The 13,241-nt window shown below is 45.2% G+C and overlaps 1 long non-coding RNA gene across 1 annotated transcript in view; it reads left to right on the top strand.

Moving 5' to 3' along the window:
- The window catches only part of LOC139828154 (uncharacterized), a 47,939-nt gene extending 35,910 nt beyond the window's left edge, over nucleotides 1-12,029 (top strand). Inside the window, exon 4 of the long non-coding RNA XR_011739486.1 lies at nucleotides 3,626-12,029. This is a non-coding gene — a long non-coding RNA (uncharacterized lncRNA). The remainder of the gene's footprint in view (nucleotides 1-3,625) is intronic.
- Nucleotides 12,030-13,241: the final 1,212 nt, after the last annotated feature.

Raw genomic sequence — 13,241 nt, forward strand, 5'->3', positions numbered from 1 at the left:
ACCACTGTCACTGGGTATATGGAGAACAGCCCAGATACATACGCGCGGCGCCTGAGATCAGAGCTCCCAGCTGAACTATTGCTGTGCATTAAGAGCTGTGTAAACAGCTTTCTGGGTTTTACACCAAGGTAAATATTAATCGCTTTGCATGAACCGATGATGGAAAAACCCAGGGTAAACAGCAATATTAATAAACCTTAACAGTTTGAAGCAGTGTGGCGGCAGGCAGCGCGGTGCCAGGACTCTGTCCCTTCCCCTTTGTGCCGGGGGTGGCGTGGAATTTTGGGTGGTAGTTGTGGGTGGGCAGATTTGGGCATCATCTGGACATCCCCACAACTCTGATTACCCAAACTCTGGTGGGAACTGTGGATTTGCTGCATAAGATGGAGACAAAGTGGTGGGAAATGCTTGCGGTGGGATGGAGAAGACTCCCTAGGTGAGGTTGAGAGCCAGCAGAAGTGTTTTCCTGCAGCTTTGCCACTGGGCCACTTGTCCTCCTCTCCTTGCCAAGTGTGTCCTCAGCTTCCCCTGGGCTATGGCAGCACCACACCAGTTCTCTGATTGACGTTTGCAGTAGACAATCCCCCTTCCCAACTCAATTCCACCTTAAATGCCTCCCAGAAGACGATGAGATAAAGCGATCTGGGCTGATTTAAGGACCACTTCCACCAAAGTCAACTCCTGGTTCAATTCCCCATCACCAGAACCCCAAATAGAAGACGCGTTAGAAACCAAAACCCTACTCAAGCTCATAGAACATGAGCAGGTGCTGCAGATGGCCATGAGCTCCTGTGACAAGTCTGGTGAGAACATGGACAGCATCGCTGTGATGGAAACCAAACGCAAAACTCATCGTACATCTTGTCAGGGAACAAAGGTGACTTGGTCTTGGTTTTGCTGCTCCATAACTAAGGGGTAAGTTCGTGACAAAGCTGGTGTGTCTGATGCTGATGTCTATCTGTCAGGACAGGGCTTGTGCCACCTGAAGAGGGGACACAAAGGTAGTTACGAGGTTGTCTGGATGAACTGAACTGTCTGAGAAAATCCTGGATAAATAACTCTATAACGCTCCACTTCCACTGATAGCTGGGTCATATAATGGTTTCATTTAAAACTTAGATCAAACAATGATTTCCTGTGCTCAGGGTATGATCATGAAATATGGATCATTTGGCTACATTGCTGTGAAATTCTTTACATCATCAGTGTAAAAATGTCCCTGAATTCTTTTTAATGTCCTTGTTTCCTCCTCCAGACACATCCCTCCATTTAATTTTGGTGCGAGGCTGTGTCTGCTCTATTGGGAATTAATTTCTGGGTCAATCCTTTCCAACCTTTCGGTGCATTAATCGTCATGATATAGCTTTGATTAAACTGCGAAGTGTTCTCTTCCTAATTTAGCTTTACAAATTAATAAGGGGATGACCAATTGCGCACAGTCTGCTGATGATTTGCTGCTGTCACTCTTGGGGGTGGGTAGGGTGACAGTTCCTGTCCCAAAAAGAGGTGGAAAAGGATGTGAAATCTGATAAATCCTGACTTGCTGGAGTATTTGGGCTTGGAAACCACTGGCTGCAACTCCCTCATTTTTATACTGGACTAAAAGAAGTCCCTTATATGAACACTTGGGGTATATTGTCTTTTCCTTAGGAGTGCACAGAGATTCTGGCCCTGCACCTCCCTTGTCTGCTCTGCAAAGTGATTGATTTTAAATAGTGTTTCCTCAATACATGTATATTCTTACTTTAAAAATACAGCAGTTCAAGTCTGTGGCCCAGGCTTAAAATGAAGGCTGAAGCTTTACAAAGCAGCTAAAATACTGTTTCCTGGAACAAGGCATGGAGACGCCAGTTTCAGGGGCTCTGTATGAGAAAGGTGTGAGATTGAAGTAAAAATTAATAATGGCTGAACAGCATTAATTTTACACTGATTTTGAGACTGGGATCCTTGGGGGAAGGAGAGAGGGGCTTGGCAGAAAGTTTCCATCCGGATCAGCAGCTTTCCTTCCGAGTCAGCGCCGATCAGCCCGGTAGGATGCTCACAAAGGATGTCCTGTGATTATATGACTGGAAACATATTAATTAAGTGGTGCAGCCTGGGTTGCTAAGTGAATTTAAAATGTATGTAAATAATTTCCCAAGTCTTGCGCGCCCCGGGGAGAAATGAGGTATGCGGAACGTGAAAACTTTGCTTTTTCTTTTTTTTTCGGATTAAAATGTTTCTAGTTGCTTATGTGAGAAACCTTTTATTGCTGCTGTGACTGAAGGTGAACCAGGGCGGCTTCCTCATCGCTGGAACTTGATAACACGGGGGGGGGGGTATCAATCAGCCTTATGGAATTAGCATTTCACTGATAGTGCTGCACAATGCCTTTTAATGAGGACTTTCAAGTCTTCCAGCTCAGGGTTTCCGCCTTGCCTGTTCCTTAGCAACAGAGGGGATTGGCAGGCAGAAGGGTTTTGATGTGTTCTTACATAAAGGATTTACAGTGCTGGAAATTGCATGCAAAAAAAAAAAAAAAATTAGGATAATTGTGTTTTGTTGTTTTGGCACAAAGTTCAAAGATAAACAACCAACCTTTGGGCCCCCAGAAGCTTCTTGTTGTGTTCTTGTTCCTTCCTCTGTTGTCACGGAGAAGTTCTCCACCAAGTCCGGCGTTTAAATTGAATAGGCTTTTGTCAGTTTTCTAGAAATTAACACACGAGAGCAGAAAAAGCAGCGCTCATTGATCTGCATTAGAAAGGAGAATTAACGAGCGGCCGTGCCGAAATGCGCGGCAAGCCGGCGCTGTGCAGCGCTGTTGCAAAGCTGCAGGTTCATGGTGGTGGCATCTTCCCAGCAAGCTGTAGCCACCAGGCCACTCTGTGTCCAGGCTGGTCCCTCTCCTCCCACAGCTTTTGGGGTCCCTCATGTCTGGGGAAGCGGCATGAGGTGCCACCTCACCGAAATCCTGCAATGAAGCATCTCCTCCACCTCCGAGTTTCTCTCTCTCTGAATCCCTTTGGTGGTTTCCCCGTCTCTGGTCACAAACAGGGCTGCATCTGCCTCCCGACTCCCCAGACCTGCTCAGATTTTAATAGCGTTTATATTTTTGGCATATAGCTGAGGTCGTCCTTCGGGGAGAGACACTGTGAACTCCTCCTTAAATGCTGGCTGAAAAGAGAATGGTATTTTTTTATCCATCTTGCTCAGTTTAGGTGTCCATGTAAAGGAAAGCCCTGGGAATGGCAAGGGAAGGTTTGGATTGGATATTATTCACAGAAAGGGTTGTCAGGCATTGGAACAGGCTGCCCAGGGCAGTGGTGGAGTCACCATCCCTGGAGGGTTGAACAGACACAGATATGAGGTTCTTAGGGACATGGGGTTAGTGCTAGAGCTAGGTTATGGTTGGACTCGATGACCCCGAGGGTCTTTTCCAACTGAAATGATTTCTATTCTATTCTATTCTATTCTATTCTATTCTATTCTATTCTATTCTATTCTATTCTATTCTATTCTATTCTATTCTATTCTATTCCTTCCCATGTCTGCTTGCTCTCCTTTGCTTCTTCTTTGGCCCCTGCTTGCTGCTTGGTGCTGTCAAATACTAGCGCTGTTCATCAATCCTTCTCTTTCTGTTTTCCAGGAGCTACCCTGTGCACAGGACCACAGCTTTTGCACCCTGAAAGCTGCTGTTAGAGCTGGGATCAGCATTGTGACAACACCCTTCACCAAGGAGTGCCCATGTCCTTCCCAAGGGATGCTACCCTTCAGTCCCCATGAGCTCCTGCAATACATCAGAGCCTGCTGCAAAGCTCATGATGACAATTAGACTTTCCTTTAACGAGCTTTGGTGTGTGCTGCCTTCCCTCACGTCTCCTTGTCTGCATTGGAAATAGAAGTGCCTTTTCCTCCCCTGTCCTGAGCGCATGAGCCAGAACTGCTCCACCGAATCCCGAACCTGGACCCTCACCCTTGAAGCAAGCACTGTGCAAACTGTAGGAAACCCCCCGCAGTGTTCTCTGGACATGGTTGCTTTATGTGAGATGCTCTGTATTTTACAAGGGACTGAGTCAGCCTTAGGGCTGACCATGGGGCAGATTCCTGTCTGGATTTTGCTGAGGATGCAGGAACAGAGCTGTTGGCCCTCCTGCTCTCATCCCAGCTCGTCTTGTGCAACCACCTGAATTATTAAAAAAAAAAACAACGCACCAAACCACCAAAAGCAAGGACAGTAAGAAAACTTCTGCAAATGCTTCCTGGTGATTTTTATAGAATCATTTTATTGGAAGAGACCTCAGGATCATTGAGTCCAAGCATAACCTGAATCTGGCACTACCCCATGTCCTTGAGAACCTCATCTCTGCATCTGTCCAAGCCTCCAGGGATGGTGACTCCAGCACTGCCCTGGGCAGCCTGTTCCAATGCCCCACAGCCCTTTGGGGAAGAAATTGTTCCCAATATCCAATCTAAACCTCCCCTAGCGCAACTTGAGGCTGTTTTCTCTCATCCTAGCAGAGTTCAAACCTTGTTTTTTATTCTGTGCCTAGATGAGGACGTCAAGCCCTATGCACCAGCAGAAGGCACTCGGTACCTGTTAACCCCACAGGTTTTACAGCTTTCATCCCTTCCTGCTGCAAGGGCTGAGCTTCTCCCAAATAAGACACTCCTGCTCCTTTAGCACTTACTCGAAGCAGGTGATGCCCAGCTTAACTCTGCATAGAATAATCTACAATGTTAATTTGAAAGAGTGAAGACTTATGTAGTTATTACAGTCTGTTTTCTGGGGACATTTTGGCCTGCTGAGGCACGGATGAACTGATCCATGCTGATAATTCCCCCCGTGCATATCGCTCCGGTCTGCACTATCAGAAGGTGTTTCTGCAGCCAATATTTAGCTGTCAAATACCTGGACCCTGCTGCCTGGTGCATCTCGGGCAGGGACTCCTGGGGTCCTCCCCAGCCCCCTGTTTGCTCTGTGCCATAGAAAACCTGTGGATAAGAATTTGCTGTACCTGTTACCTGCTTCTGCCAGTGGGTTGTGCCACTCCACTGTGTGATGTGCCCGGTCGGAGCGGCAAACACCTCCCAGCTCCGGCTGATGCAGCTCCCTGCTCTCTGCCGATCCACCTCAATTCTGTTGTTCATGGGGAGCTCGCATCTCAAACAATCTTACGGTCTGAGTTAATGTTTCTAGGCGTGAAGTGCAGCGGTCTATTTGTGCTGCTGAACCTGGGAAATTCGAGGGCTGGTACAACTTCGCTTGCACTCAGCGATGGTTTGACGCTGGGTTCGTGTTGTGGTGTTGACTCACTGTGTGTCTTGGGTGACAGAACAGGAGTGAGATGCCATGAACAGGAGGAAAACGTCCCTCCTTTCGCTCACCAGGTTTAAAATCCCCATGAGCTACGCAGCAGAAATGAAAGTCGTGTTGCTGTGTGTGGTTTTTGTCTCCTCTGCCCTGGAGTAAATCTGAACTGGTTCTGCTGAAGTCGATGGAAATATATTAATATTTGAGAGTCCTGAGGAAGATGCCATCACCCAGTTTGCACCACCTATTTGAAATAAGCTGGAAAAGGGAACGGTAAATAATGAAGCGTTAAAGGATCTATGCATGGATAAATGAATGTTATGCAGGAATAGAATGACTTGAGTAACTTGGTATTTTGCAGCTGCTTTTGATGACTGTGTCCAGAATTAAAAATGACTATTTCTACATTGGAAAGAAGGTGGAGAAGTTCCACGAGGATGATGAAAGGATTTGGTAACATACTTGAGAGTCTTTCTGTTTCTTCTTCTTTCAAATCCACTCATGTGGATTTGAACACTGGGAAACTGTCATTATACGTCAGCCCACTCAGGCAGCGCCCCATTTTGTTCAGAATATTGATTATTAACCCTGCATTTTTTGTCTCTTCACATAACTGAAATTCGAAGGAATTTTGTAGGTGGTGTTTATTTTTTCTCAAAGGCTCTAGTAACTACCTTTTATTTGAAAAGATTAAAAGTTTGAAGAGCGATAGCAATTTGAATGTAAAAACTGTGAGCTGGTCTCCAGTCTTATAGTCAATTAGCGTACTGAAATAGTGCAGCACACTTCTGTATGCAATATATACGTGTACATACAAGGTTGATGATTGGAGATGCTCGAACAACACGGTCCCCACCCTTCTACTTGTTTCTTCTTGTCCCTCTCTAAATATCACTGAATTTTATCTATAAAGAGGGTCTCTGGAGCTGGTGAGCTCCTGTTTAGTGAGGTTGTTACTACACCTGCGCACTGCTAAGGCTGAAATTTGGAAACCTGACTGCATATTCCATATATTTGAAAAGAAAGCAGCATGTATTTTGTTTGATAAGGAACTGGATGGTACGCTGTTTGCCATTTGTAATGCATCTCGATGAAATGCGCTCTCTGACATTTCCTTCACTAAACTCAGTGGCTTAATATTCAGCAATCTACCCTTCATTATGTTAAATGCCTTTTAAAAAGTAACCAGAGCGCTATTCGGTGAAGGCCCACTGGCATACGAAATGGCTTCATCCCCATAAAAATGCAAATGAACTCTCTGGAAGTGTAGGTCTAGCTCGTTTGTATAGAAAATAAAACAGGGCTTCGAACAGAGCCCAGAGGAACTCTGCTAACAACAAGATGTTCGGTGACATCAGCAGCCCGATGTGTTACTGCAAAAGTGAGTTTCTCAGCTCTTTCCCAAATTTTCTTTGTTGTTTTTTAACCCTGAATTCCCACCGAGAGTCAAGTGAGGAGACCCCAATCTCTCTGGTTTTCTGACACCTTCATAATTGGAAAATAAAGGTTTTCTTTTGCTGTCTCAGTCAGCCAAAAGTAACCGTACTGGTTGTAACACGCAGCGTTTATTTGTTCTTGAATGTGATTATCGTTTCTGGAAGGCAAGTATCTATTCCTACCTGCAGGTAAGAAAAAATCAAAGGGCTTTGCAAGAACTTGACCATTTCCCAAGGATCTCACCTGGAAAACTAACGGCTCGGAAGGGCCAACATCAAAACACCCGGTTTGCATATTGTGCACAGCACTGCAGTGAGACACGTTTTTTTTCCAATTTCTGCAAAAATGAGACTTTTCCATTTATCTGGGGTGATTTGCTGGTGCCAGACGTTCTTTTTCACAGAAACCTGGGTTTCCCGTGGAGGAGGAGTTGAGCTGAATTTCAAAGCCTTGTGATGCTCCAGGGATTCCCCACAAAAGCGGGATGTGGCTCCTATAGGGGCTGCACGAGGAGCCTGGTACTTTGGTCCTGCTGAGGTGGCTTGTAGACGTGACATATGGTGTTGAATCAAATGCAGCATACCACGGAAATAATTGCTATATGAAAATTCACAGAACTGCAGTTTTATTCATTTTATTAATTCCTGCTATTTTGTTTCCTTTGTTTTTTCAGTGAGGTTCTTACTCCTTATTCATAGCGCATGGCCAAGCCCAGTCTTTGCCCATGGGTCTCATCCTTCGCACAGCGTCACCATCCCTATCTGTGCCAAGTGAACATTCCCGAGGACTGGAGAACATCTGAACTTTGGGAGCTTCCCTACTGAGAGGCCATTGCCCCAACTTGTTCATTTGTTGAATATGCATATTCCATTTACATACTTTGTCTCATTGAAATAGAGGCACCATGGGGCTTTGCTTCTGCTCCCTATGAACAGCAGGGTGTTCCCACCACTGCAGCAGGAGGTAGGAGAAAGACACTAAAAGAAAATACTTTACTGTACATGCAGGTGCCCATTGCCTTGCTGAAACTGGTGTGTATTTGCATAGGGCACCAAACGATGCCAAGCACAGGAACTTGGTTGCATTCAGCCCAAGTCACCTCCACAACAGTCTTGGTACCAGAAAATCGCAGCTGCAAATGATGCTGAAAGTCCCACTTAGGAAAATCTCTGGACCATGCCATAATAATCCAGCTATTTTGGTATTCTACATAAATCCTCTCCTTTGGTGCTAGGAAAAGCTGGTTTACTAGTCTTGGGTTTAATGGGTTTAGCAGCCTCAAGCCTACAGATGCTGCTTGCAGCATTTAGCTACGTTGTGGACAGGCCCAGCCTTCCTGTTGCTGCTTCCCTTTTACAGCCTTTTTTACCCTGTTTTTGGTGTAGTTTTCTGCTAATATTCAACACCCTATGACAGAGGTTTCACTCTGGTCATAACTGTTTAACACACACACACACACAACCTTTTATTCTTGCTTATTTTGTACTCAGGCTCAGTCAGGCAGGAGCCACCATGCCAAGGTGTCTACCATAGTAATGATCTGGGCTGCCTTCCAGCTTTGGATCTTATTTCTGGAAACACTTTGAGACTCACAATATCCACGGGGGAGTTTCGCCGTGTCTTCGGAGCCGGATTGCACCCCGTGCTCTAAGGCCCCATGGTCCCATCTCAATGACGTTGGGTAGCACTGATGCTCTGGTGCAGCTCCTTGGGTTGGGGACCAGGGTGCTCTGCAGGGAGGGTGTTTGGCCCTTGGTGAGTGACTTGATGCTGCTGATGTTGAATTTGTTCTTCTGCTTTCACTCCAGCAGAGAACCAAGTGATGACGAGTTTTCTCACTGAGCCGTTGTCTTCAGAGCACCTTGACTAGGCCGTGCGGTTCATGGCGTTTCTCAAACATTTCATTTTCTTTCATCTGGTTTTATTTGCTTGAGGCGGATACTGCTGGGCATTTCAAATTGCTTTTTAAGGTGTTGGTTCACTTCGGTGGTGCTTGTTTTAGCTGGCTGATTTGGATGGTATCACATGCAGACCTGGTCTGATTCCCCCACAGTGAGTCCTGGTCACAGCAGTGCAGCCCTTGATGAGCACGGACAGGAGAAGTGGACAGGAGGGCGTCAGGAGTCAGAACGTCCGAATTTCTTGTATTTATGATGTAGAACACGAAAATCTTCTCATGCTGTTAGCCAGGATCCAACTGGAGCCTTCTATTTAGAGAATTGTTTTGTTCAGTCTTTGCTCCCATGGCTTTTCATCTATGCCAGGGATGTTCTTGAGATCCATACATGTCACAAAACTGCCCACTGCTTGTTTGACTTTCATCATAAATGAAACTGCACAGCAAGTGCCTGATCCATTATTTCAGGGCTTTTTTCTGATGTTTGGTTCAGTGCCATTTTCAGAGCTTTCTGAGTATATTAAGTAACCAAAAGCCCTAACACTCAGCGGGTTTCTGTGTCCAGTATCACAGCAGATAAAACAAATGTGTTCCAAAAGGTTAGGCTGGGTCTATTTTTCCTTCACAAAGCCAGTGTTGTTTTCTAAATATGTGTTTAATCCTGGTGCTGCCTCTTTCATCGTGTTCACATCTGCCTTTGCAAACGGGTACGTACAACACAAACCCAGAGAGAGAGAAGCCTTTTGCAGGTTTTCTAATAGATGGAGCCAACTTCTGAAATCTGTTTATAACTGAAAAAAAAAAAAAGAAGAAATTTAAATGCAAGATGCAGTATCTGAAGCTGGACATGCTGAAGCTGTGGGGTGTAATATGGTTCCCACATTCTGCTCTCTTGTCTTCGCTGCTATTAATGAGGTCTCAGCCCCACTGAACTTGATTCAGGCCGGACATGAGGAAGAAATTGTTGTCCCTGAGGGTGGTGAGAGCCTGGCCCAGGTTGGCCAGAGAGGTGGTGGCTGAACCATCCCTGGAGACATCCCAGGCCAGGCTGGATGGGGCTCTGAGCAACCTGAGCTGGTGAAGATGTCCCTGCTCATGGCAGGGGGGGCACTGGGGGAGCTGGGAAGGTCCCTCCAGTCCAAACCTGTGATTCTGCGATTGAGTTGCACGGGAGAGGCTGATCCCAAAGGGATTAAATCCATATAAAACCAGTCCTCACGAGCTATTATTTTCTATGCAATACTTGTTTACTCAAAATGCGTTACACCTGCACGCTTGCACCGGCCACCGGCTGCGTAGTTTTATAGCAGGAAGGAGAAAAAGTGCCGAGGGCAAGACTTATATTGAATAGTCCTTTTTGAGCTGTGGGTGTTTATTAGTGCAGTGAGTGAGGTTGTGCCAGAGACACCTCTCAGGACGAAGGGCTCGTTGCACCTGGTGATGTGCAGACCCGTGAGCAAGCTGAGCCTCCAAGAGCTCACAGCTCCCGCGAGCTCTGCTGGAGTCGCATCCCCAGGCACATTAAAGATGTAGTTAATCAGAAACAGCTGAATTTCACAGCAAGGTAGAGTCTGCGAGGCCAAACGAGGTACAAATATTCATTCCAGCCCCGTCAGTCATTAAGAGGGTGGGGAATTGCATCATGAGCCAAGAACAAAGTTGGTTGCGTTGTCTTTACAAAACAGGAGCTTGATCTGCGTGAAGAAATATGATCACAGCCTATCAAGTGTTTTTTTTTTCTGAGATACTTTGAACAAAATAATTGAGCAGGGAAACCTCTCAGGCCTTCATTTCTCAAAATATTAAAATTGTAATGTAAATTATCTTATGCCTGGAGCAAAAAACTTATAAAATGTCAGGGTTGTCATGGTTTTAAACACACAGGAAGTCAATCCTTTGTCAACTCATATTGGAATTTTAGTCATCCAGATAAATTGTTCCTTCACACAGACGTACACACATAGACACACACATAAAGCTTTTTTAAAAAAATAATGAACCTGCTCCTCAAATGGTGCTGCAGAGGCCTGCAATTCCTCACTTTCAGAAACATCTGCAAAAGGAGTCAGCTAATATCTTCAGAGCAAATCCACCTGGGTGCGGGGAACTTATTTACGTAAAAAGATTTGACTGTATAAAATGATTTCTGCTGGTGCATCCATTTCTACATTTGTCTTGGTGTAACTAATGGATACAGCAGCAGACCGTGATGGAGGAACATTAAAGAAGTGCAGACTGGCTTGATCCAAATAATAGATCTTTAAAAAAAAAACCCAGTCGTGAGCAAATCTTTGAATACAGAATTTGTCTCGGGGCAGATTGTGATTCAAATGATGCATCCCATGCAGAAAATAAAAATCCCACCATGTCCACCTCTTCCTGAAGATGCTTTGGGTGGGGGCTCAAAGGCTTTGGTCCAGTTTGGTGCTGCTACAGCCAATGGTCATTCACTGTATCCCGAGAACAAACAGGGGATATGGGATGCGCTGTGTCTGGGTGCAGGTGGGACATGGTTTCAAAGGGTTAGCCCTGGGGTAGCTCAGAGGTGTTTTCCACTTCAGCCTGTGCCCGGAACAGCAGTAGCTGTTAAATATTACTGTAGATTCACAGTCTCTACAAATACTTTATCTCTGCTGATAGTTTACCTGGGATTTGATTCATCACTGTGCAGATTGATTTATTAGATGTGAAAGCATCCCTTACACTTAGCATGGGATAGTTTGCAGTCTGTTCATCATCTTTCTGAGTAATTTTTGGGGGCTAATTACCTGTTCAGGTCTGAAAAAAAATATGTGTACGAACAACTTAGTGTGTACACACAAATCAGTCCTTCATGGGTGCAATAAATGTGGGAGGAGATATTATTCTCAAATATAATTTTGCAAGATTCTTTTCCTAGCTCTGCTGGAAGTTAAGGCAAAGGTAGAGATGAGGTCACTGGGACTCTTAACCAGTACCTGTCTGGTAAGGACACAGTAATGAAGTAATTAACGAGGGTGGCTCATATCTCATCATCTAGATGAGGGACACTTTGATGTCTGTGTTGCTGCTCTGGGATCTCCAAGAAGATGTGGTGAAAGGACACGTGCAAAGGTGGTTCCTTCCAGCTTAGTGTTGTACCAACAGCTGTAGATGCTTATACAGAAGACGTTACTAGGAACCTAAATAATTTTGGTTTTATGGGGCACACTGCTTTACAGCTGGATTAAATCAAATTCACACGGAGCATAAGCAGCTCCTTTTCCCCGAGCTCCTGGTCAGGCTTCCCATCTCAAGCCAAGGAGCATTCCTGCAAGGCACAGGATGGTTTGTCTTCCTTGTGCTCAGCTTCTTATTGTGCTGGGTTTTTGCTTCCAAACTGCAATATCATTAATATCTAACTGATCACATTTAAATGTCTTTGTTGTGTAGGGGTCCAAATAAAGCTGGATTTGCTCTCATGTTTAACTTCTCCTTGTCTCTTGTTTGCAGTGCATCACAGCAGGGTTTGCCATTGTGTTGTGCCTGTTTGTTTACAGTATCCCATCCACAGTAATCAAGGGTCTGATTTAATCTCTCTTTCTTTGTGTTGCTGATTAAAAGGGAGCATAAGAGAGAGAGACAGCAGCACATGATCTCATTTATGCAAAATGGCATCTTTAACACAAAATTATGTTAATTCAGTTATACTTAAGACCAACTACATTGACATTTTCTTGTGCATCTCAGACAGATGCAGTTGCTTTTTGAGATGCTATCTCACGCTGTTGACCATGGAGGAAGTCAACTGTTTTAGTTTAAAAGTCTACCTTTATGTGTCTAAGGTGGCATAAGATCAATCCCATCCTTAACCCACAGGTGCTTTAGCAGCAGGTTGTTGTCCCAGCATCGTTCTGCTCAAGGCAGCTCCAGATCCAGGGGGTCAGACCCAGAGTAAATACAACCCAAACCATCCTGCCATGATGCCTTCTCTGCCAACACAGGCAGTTCAAGCCTTCGAAGCTGCTACATAAATCCATCCCTTACCGTAAAACTGTGTGAGATGACAACATAAATCACTCGAGGTTTTCTAAGCTGGATGATCCTGGGCAGGGCAGCGCTGACCTGTGCTCAACACGCCTGTGTTGATGCATTATTGAGCCAGTCATAATTATTGTGTCAAAAAAGCACCAATTTGTACTTGGGCAGATTGACGTCTGGTTTTAGGTGGCAGCAGTCTTTCCTTCAGTAATTGAAATGATTGTTCATAGTGTGCATTGTCACAAAAAGACATTCTTGCTGATACCACTGAAGTGACATATTCACTCCAGAGCTAAACAGATGTTGTCAGGTCCGAGCTGACAAGTCATTTTCCTCTTTCAGGAAGAAATCTCATTATCTCCAGCGATAACAGATGGTTGCCCAAACAGCTTCTGGAGGGCTGCTCTGGGGTGGGGGTGTTGTGCTGTACCCCTGAGGGTGCTGAGAATGGAGGTGAAGAGGCAGTGGCTGGGCAGAGGTGAGTCCAGACCCTTCTTTTTAGGGAGGAGACAGCTCAAAAGTGACTCAAGGGTACGTTAACACAAGTAACACACAGGAGGATGCTGGAGTAGAACAGTTGATCCCCATGAATCCATGTTCTAGAGAACAAGTGTGATG

This window comes from Patagioenas fasciata, chromosome 5, assembly GCF_037038585.1.
Source record: "Patagioenas fasciata isolate bPatFas1 chromosome 5, bPatFas1.hap1, whole genome shotgun sequence".
NCBI lineage: Eukaryota > Metazoa > Chordata > Aves > Columbiformes > Columbidae > Patagioenas > Patagioenas fasciata.